The following is a 7,566-nucleotide window of genomic DNA, read 5'->3' on the forward strand; positions in this document are numbered from 1 at the left end:
AATGAGAAGGAGGAGCATTGTAGTGTGTGTGGTGGCCAGAGGGCAAAAGGTTGCCACAGCTCTGCATCGTTCTCTCTCTCTCTCTCTCTCTCTCTTCATCGCTTCCGCTCTGCGAAGACACAAGACGTGTGCAGTAAGTGTTAATGTTGCATAAGTTAACTTCACTAGCTGCGTCAGAGCCAAAGTTGAGTGCATTTCTGGGTGGCTTGGGGAATTCATCACACAGCAGCAGCAACAACAACAACAACAGCAACAGCAGCTCAGTGTGATCCATGTTGATGGAAATCAATCAAGAGATTTGGTAATCTGACATTGAGTAATATAATGCACAACAACTCAACTAAGTTTGGGTGTAAATCAAACAACGGTCAAGTTTAGAGCTGTTTACAAATATTTTGAATGATTTTGTTATAAACATCATGATTTGATATGAAAATTAATGGATTTTGCTTCAATTTTTTTTTATTTAGTTTTTTGGCATAAAATATACTATACATGTAAATATTCATAGAGACAAAATATGATGTTCTAACAACAACAATATAAATTCTAAGTTTGAGAAGTGTTCAGATACCTTCGATTTTAATAAAAATAGGGGGGTGTATTAATGAGTCCAGTATCAAAAATGCTTGCGTTTTTCTGATCTTTTCTATCAGAAATCAAATATACTTGAAACAATAATTTCTGACTGAAAATTTAGAAAACAAAATTTTCTGCTTAAGACAATATTATTTGAAGATTTCAATGTTGCTTCATGAATATTTTTAATGCAATACTCAAATTCATTTTATCTTAAAATGAGATATAAAATTAAAAAGATGAAATTGGAGCTCAAAATATTGCCCTACTTATGAGGACTTTAAATATCCTAGCTCTCTTAGTTTCTTCCCCCATGCATTGCATTAAATAATTATGCTTTTATTATTTGTATTATGCTCCATCAAGCTCAGACATCTAGACCTCGATGTGGGGTCCAAATCCCCAGAGCCATTAGCGAGGCAAGAGTGCTGTCAACTACAGTGAAACCCGCTAAACTAAAGCCACCCCTTGCCTCATTCATCTGAATAAAGAGAAAAGAAAAGTATAACCCAATGCGCAGTTGAAATAAATAATTGAAGAAAAGTCGCTGCAGCAAATGTTAAATGGAAATCCATTGAAGAGTAAAAAGACGCACACCGAAAGTCGCAATGAATTTAAATGAGCCACCAAGAGAAGAACAGTTGATGTAACCTTCGCTTAGACTGAGTGGCTACATATTAATTACAACAACACTTACATGCCACCAACGAGTCTCGTTTGCGCCCAATGCGAAATCATAACAGCTGTGACGTAACAAATGAGGCTGCCCCTCAGCGGGGGGTTGCCCGCAGTTCTTTTCGAATTCGAAAGCAACCACTTCAAATTGCCATGCAACTTTTTAGCAGAATTAAGACATAAAAAACATTTTTCTGCAGGCATCAGAGCTGTGGGGGTTGCTTGTAAGGAGAAGGGGAAGGGGGTTGCAACCCCTAAACACTAATGAAGCTATCAACTCGCTCACGTACCTTAACAGTTTCAAAGAAATTTTAAGTGTGTTTACCGAGGACATAAATTGAAAAACTGACCATATGAGTTCCCAAACAGTGGTAACTGGGCCAACTTTGATGTTCTCGACTCTCTGTGCCTTTCGCTCCTAAGCATTTGTTCAAATATTTGCAAGACCCTGAGAACAAAAGGCAACTCGTAAACAAGAGGGGAGAAAGTGCCATAAAAAAACTTATAGAAGTCATTGCACAGTGGAAAAGATGTATAATAAAAAAAATAGCAAGCAATTAAAGTAAGCAAATAGTAAATAATTAACATTACTAATTGATTAATAATTAGTTAGATTATTTTAAACATAATATTCAAAACAGATGCTACTATAAAATCAAAACATTATATTTCAATCTAACATTTATTAGTTTAAGGGATAACTACTTAAGTTAGTTTTTCGAATACGAATAACAAAACCCACTAGTTATTATTTTTATAAGAATTGGTCATCAACGAAACTGAATATATACATTTTCCAATTTTAATAAGGTCGAATTTGTTTTATACATATTTCCAAATTTAAAATTTTTGAAAACTATATTTTTGATTTATATTCAAATATTAAAATTCGAGAATTTTTTAAACAATGCTTCTATTGAAGAATTTGTGCCCCCTTTTTGACTTTAAGTTTAACTTGAACTTTTCGAAACAACAAATTCTTAATCATAACACTCCCCACAACAACTTAACAGATTAGTATATATCCATAATTGATTCCATAAATTGAAGTACCACTTCATTTTTATTGCAATCACTATAACAGTTAACCACTGTGCATAAGTGTGCATAAGAATTGGCAGCCAAAAGGCGCAGAGTAACATCGAATCAAGTGAGTTTATGCGGGTCACCCTCCTCACGGCATATGATTTGTTACACTACAAAAAAGCAACAGCTAGCCAAAAAATAAAAAATGAAATAACGAAAAAAAAAAGACCAAAGACCAATGCATTATCGAGCAGCCGCACAATAATGTTAACGAGCAGCTCTTCGAGAGATTACAATCAGTGACATAAGGCGCAGCAGCAGCAGCAGAGTCCAAGTCCAAAGGATGTGTATTTGCTTCTTCTCCTGGCTACGGGTTGCGGGCTGGATTCGTTGGCCTCTACTCAACCCTACACAGCGAGTTGGCAAATGGACAGTGGCGCATAATTTGGACGCTATGGGCACAGCTGGCATTGGCAAACTCAGATTTATCGAGGCATCCAACATATGGGCGGGGTTCCAATCAATGCAATTTGGCGGATGTGGCATATGTTGGGTCAAGTGCTGCCTGCTGATTAGGGCTGAGTGCCATGCATGGGAACGAGCAATTGCAAGCGCAAAGCAGCTATTAAACAGCTAATTGCAGTCAACCACAGCAGCAAAAGCAACAGCCATAGCCATAGCCTATGACTTGGCCAACACCACACAAACACAATGTGACAAAACGATCGTCCAATCTGACAAACGATCTTTTAGCCCGCTAAAAGGTCATTTAAGCGGCTACCAAATGTTCAATGTAATTATGTGACTTTCGAAAAAATAAACTCGTTTTTCTTGTGCGCTGAATTTACAATTTACATATGAAAGTTAACAATAGCCACAAACTGAAGACATAACCACTTGAGAGCCAACACATCGATGCATTTATGAGCGAAACTTTTCGAGCTTTGTTCAACTGGCTCGTTGGTCTAGGGGTATGATTTCCGCTTAGGGTGCGGGAGGTCCCGGGTTCAAATCCCGGACGAGCCCAAGTAAAGTTCTTTTTTTTTTTTAAATTTACGAAAACATTTTTAATATTTAGAACAATTTATCTCCATCAAAACGTTGAATAAAAGTGCTGATAAGTGATGTTGATAAGTTAATTTAATGTTCACATCGAAAAAAGACAGATGCATGGAGCATTCCCATTTTTTGGTATTTTATAAATAAATATAAACCATTTAAATTTATCTATTTTTAGAAAAAATGTGGCATTTTGGAATAAACATACGTAAAATGTTGAATTAAAATCTAGAAGTATATTTATTCCAAGATATCTTTCGTTTTTGTACTACTTTAGTTTATTTTATATTCAGCAAGGTGCTAATCTTCAGTATTTGTATTAAGGTAGCTTTATGTAAATACTTTAATCAGTATGAAGCAGCACTTAATGGTAATTGAGACGCACTTCAAACGCAACTGCAGGCGTCTGTGCATCATAAAAGTTGCAGAAGCTATTAGTCAAGCGTTATAATGCCTCTTAAATAGTACGAACAATTAAAGGCATACAATTACTTAGTGTGCTAAAGGAACAAAGGCAAAGGATTCGATTACCAGACCATGCTGACAGGCTGAGCGACAGCCAAAGGCCCGCCATGGAGACTCTGTTTAAACTGAGTGAGCACATGTCTCTGGCCAGACTCTGATGACCTGACCATGGCCAGTTGCCCTGGTGTAGCTTTTGTGGCTATTGAAAACCAACGCCCCGCAACGCACTCGAGACGACATTGACGTTGTGATCCCACCGTCTGGAGCATCAAATGAATTTATATGCATTGAAAATTAACACAACAAACTTTTTGGCTTGACTGACCAAAAATGCAGAATGCGAGAGAAAGAGAGAGAGAGAGAGAACATTGGGGATATACTGTTCTAAAGGGGGCTTATGTCTGTCATTACCGTTTAAAATGCAAAGACCAAAATCCATTTGCCAGCCAGTGGCTCTGACTGTCGGACTGTCTGGCTGTCTGGCTGTCTCTGACTGTCGGACTGTGTCGTCTGCCGGTGCACACATGTATCCCATTTAGGCTGATGTATCCGATTGCAGCCATAACAGCTGGAAGCACGTAAATCCCATTGTTTCATGCGTTTTGCATGAGAGAAGAAGAGCTTGAAGTGACGCTCTTGCTGCTGCTGCTGCTGCTGCTCGCTGTCGATTTCAATGCCACATCCCCAGTCTTAAACCACACAGCTCACAGCGAGAGTCAGAGCCGCAGGCAATCGAAGGCAGGCAGGCAACAGTTGAAGCTGCATTTGATAGCATAACATGTGCGAGTATTGAATACTCTTTTTACACAACTGACAAACACATCCTGGTGCCAAGTTCAGAGTATAACATTGAAAAACAAGGGGGTGAAGAAGTGGCAGCAGCAGCAGATCAGTGTTTTCAGTCTGTGGTTAACAACTCATCTTGGGTCGAAGCACGCGTCGCTGCCGACGGTCGACTGCCAATTGTTGGCTGCAATTGACTTGAACCCGTGGCGCATCAATTGCTGGCTGCGGCTTGTGTGATTTTTATGATGAGGCCCCGGGGCAGCAACACAGCAACAGCAACAGCCAGAGTTCGTTTTGATTACCCTGCCGGAAGCTACGCTCAGGTTACATTTTAGCAAACGTTTAGCCAACAATAAAATGGTCACTCAAATCTGACACTGAATATGATTATGTAAGGTACAGTGGAAACTCGTTAAGAGTATTCCAGTAACAAATTTGCGATGTTATTGTAATCACTATAAAAAGAAATGTTATTGTATAAAACTTGATTAGAAATAATTACAATATGAATTCAATTTACCATTTACGGCTTTAAAACTTGAATTTTATGTTAAATTCACGACATTATCTTGAGAAAATATAGTTAACATAATCTTGATATTTTATTAGATTCAGTAACTAACGAATTCTTTATAATAACCATAATGATCGTATAAAAACATTGTAACATATTCACAATTGAATATTTTTGATGATTATTGTAAAGGCTTATAAACAAAAAATTTTTTTTATATTTTCATTTTATATTTCCAACATGAAACACATATAAAATCATTGCTGGCAATCTTTTGATATATTTTATTAATACAAAACTAATTCAACAAATACTGTTCATATACTTCTGCTACCCACTGTAAGCCAAGCGTTTAAAAATACGCACATGTGAACAAAATTTCAATCTAACATAGCAACAAGCATAAACAGAACCTCGCCAGATCGAAAGCACATTTTACCCACTCACAATATATGCATACGATGAGCTCACGTAATTGTTGGTTTTGTTGTAAAACATTTTAGTTGTCGCCCTCGCTCTGTTATCTAACATTTTTTTCATTGCTTGTTCTATAAATATCAAATATCACACCAATACTAGCGTAAATAACAGTTTGCCAGTTTGCTCACTGCTTTCAACATGTCAGGATGGCCGAGCGGTCTAAGGCGCCAGACTCAAGAGCATAAACTCTTACCTTTCATAGAAGGGTGTTTGTATGAGCGTTCTGGTCCTCTCTGAGGGCGTGGGTTCGAATCCCACTTCTGACAAATAATTTTTTTAATTTTTTTAATAATTGTTGACTTTTTTAAATTTAAATATGTACTTCTTATTTAACAAAATGCATGTATTGCTTATTATTTGAAAGTTGTTGGTTTCTTTCACATTTGTCAACTATTGTTTTTAGTCGCACCCACAATACATTATGTGGTATGGTTAGTATTATTAATTAAATTGAATTGGACTATTGAGTATTACAGGCTAGTGTTATATGAATCAGCGAATTATTATAATCTATTATTATAGTTAGAAAAAAAAACATCTGAATTTTGGTGTGAGTTTTAGACTGATCATTGCCAACGTGTCAGGATGGCCGAGCGGTCTAAGGCGCCAGACTCAAGAGCTATGAACTCTTACCTTTCGAAGAAGGGTGTTGTATGAGAATTCTGGTCCTCTCTGAGGGCGTGGGTTCGAATCCCACTTCTGACAAACAATTTTTTGTTACATTTTTTTTATTTTTGACAAATTTACATATAATAAATAATAATAGATTTTGTACTAGCAAGTACAGCTGTTGGGAATGCTCTTAATCTAAAAGTAGTAAAATAACTAAATACGAAAATAGTGGTAAAAAAACATATAATTATTTGTAATTAGATAATACTTTTCTTTACAGTAAGTGAAAAATAAATTATATTTTTAGACAAATTGACGTATTTGTGAAAAATAAAAACTTAATTTATGTCGACAATTTTGGTCGGACGGTTCGTCTAAGTCAGGATGGCCGAGCGGTCTAAGGCGCCAGACTCAAGAGCATTAACTCTTGCCTTTCGAAGAAGGGTGTTGTGTGAGAATTCTGGTCCTCTCTGAGGGCGTGGGTTCGAATCCCACTTCTGACAAACAATTTTTTGTTACATTTAATTTTTTTTACGCAAGATTTTACTTTTTTATTTGGTTTTCATTTACATACAACAAATAATAATAGTTTTTTTTACTAGTAAATACAGCGGATAGGAATGCTCTTAATCTATAAATAGTAAACTAATTAAATTCAAAGTGAGTGAAAAAAAAACCAAAAATTTAATTGTAATTAAATATTACAGTTCTTTACAGTAAGTAAAAAATAAATTATATTTTTAGACAAATTGGTATAATTGTGGTATTTGAAAAACTTTTAATTTATGTCGACAATTTTGGTCGGACGATTCGCATAAGTCAGGATGGCCGAGCGGTCTAAGGCGCCAGACTCAAGAGCATTAACTCTTGCCTTTCAAAGAAGGGTGTTGTATGAGAATTCTGGTCCTCTCTGAGGGCGTGGGTTCGAATCCCACTTCTGACAAGAATTTTTTTTATCTCAGTTTTATTAATAATAATAACTTTTGTATTTATTAATCGAAAATAGTAGGCAGCTGCTCTTGATGTTGTCTAAACTACCCTGTCAGTAATCTTGCACATAATACGAAAAAATTCCCCGCCGTGCCTTTTGAAAAAGCCAGCACGCCTGCAACTAATTAGTTTGGTTTTTATATTCTCGCTTTTTCGAGAGCATCCCAACACGTGTGTGTCGCAGTGGCACTCGCAGTCTCTGTTTCCATTTCCACTTCCATTTTCATCTTCGTCGATTGGGAAACTTTTCATTCTCTCGACTGCACTTGAATGCACTTGTTAAAGTCCGGAGCTGCCACCTACGTTCGGTTAGCCACAACAGTAGAGGCAACAACAAGAACAGATGCCAAAGACACGCGTGGCACAATGGGCACGCAATC

General features: G+C 36.8%; 5 non-coding genes across 5 annotated transcripts; all 5 read left to right on the forward strand.

Annotated features, from left to right (window-relative positions):
• The first annotated feature begins 3,234 nt into the window (after positions 1-3,234).
• Trnap-agg (transfer RNA proline (anticodon AGG)) lies at positions 3,235-3,306 on the forward strand. The gene has a single exon. It is a non-coding gene; the product is annotated as a tRNA-Pro (tRNA).
• Positions 3,307-5,724: 2,418 nt separating this feature from the next.
• Positions 5,725-5,850, forward strand: Trnal-caa (transfer RNA leucine (anticodon CAA)). The gene is made up of 2 exons: positions 5,725-5,762; positions 5,806-5,850. It is a non-coding gene; the product is annotated as a tRNA-Leu (tRNA).
• Positions 5,851-6,163: 313 nt separating this feature from the next.
• Trnal-caa (transfer RNA leucine (anticodon CAA)) lies at positions 6,164-6,289 on the forward strand. The gene is made up of 2 exons: positions 6,164-6,201; positions 6,245-6,289. It is a non-coding gene; the product is annotated as a tRNA-Leu (tRNA).
• Positions 6,290-6,574: 285 nt separating this feature from the next.
• Trnal-caa (transfer RNA leucine (anticodon CAA)) lies at positions 6,575-6,699 on the forward strand. The gene is made up of 2 exons: positions 6,575-6,612; positions 6,655-6,699. It is a non-coding gene; the product is annotated as a tRNA-Leu (tRNA).
• Positions 6,700-7,014: 315 nt separating this feature from the next.
• Trnal-caa (transfer RNA leucine (anticodon CAA)) lies at positions 7,015-7,139 on the forward strand. The gene is made up of 2 exons: positions 7,015-7,052; positions 7,095-7,139. It is a non-coding gene; the product is annotated as a tRNA-Leu (tRNA).
• The last annotated feature ends 427 nt before the right edge of the window (positions 7,140-7,566 follow it).

The sequence above is a fragment of the Drosophila sulfurigaster genome, chromosome 3 (assembly GCF_023558435.1).
Source record: "Drosophila sulfurigaster albostrigata strain 15112-1811.04 chromosome 3, ASM2355843v2, whole genome shotgun sequence".
Taxonomy (NCBI): Eukaryota; Metazoa; Arthropoda; class Insecta; order Diptera; family Drosophilidae; genus Drosophila; species Drosophila sulfurigaster.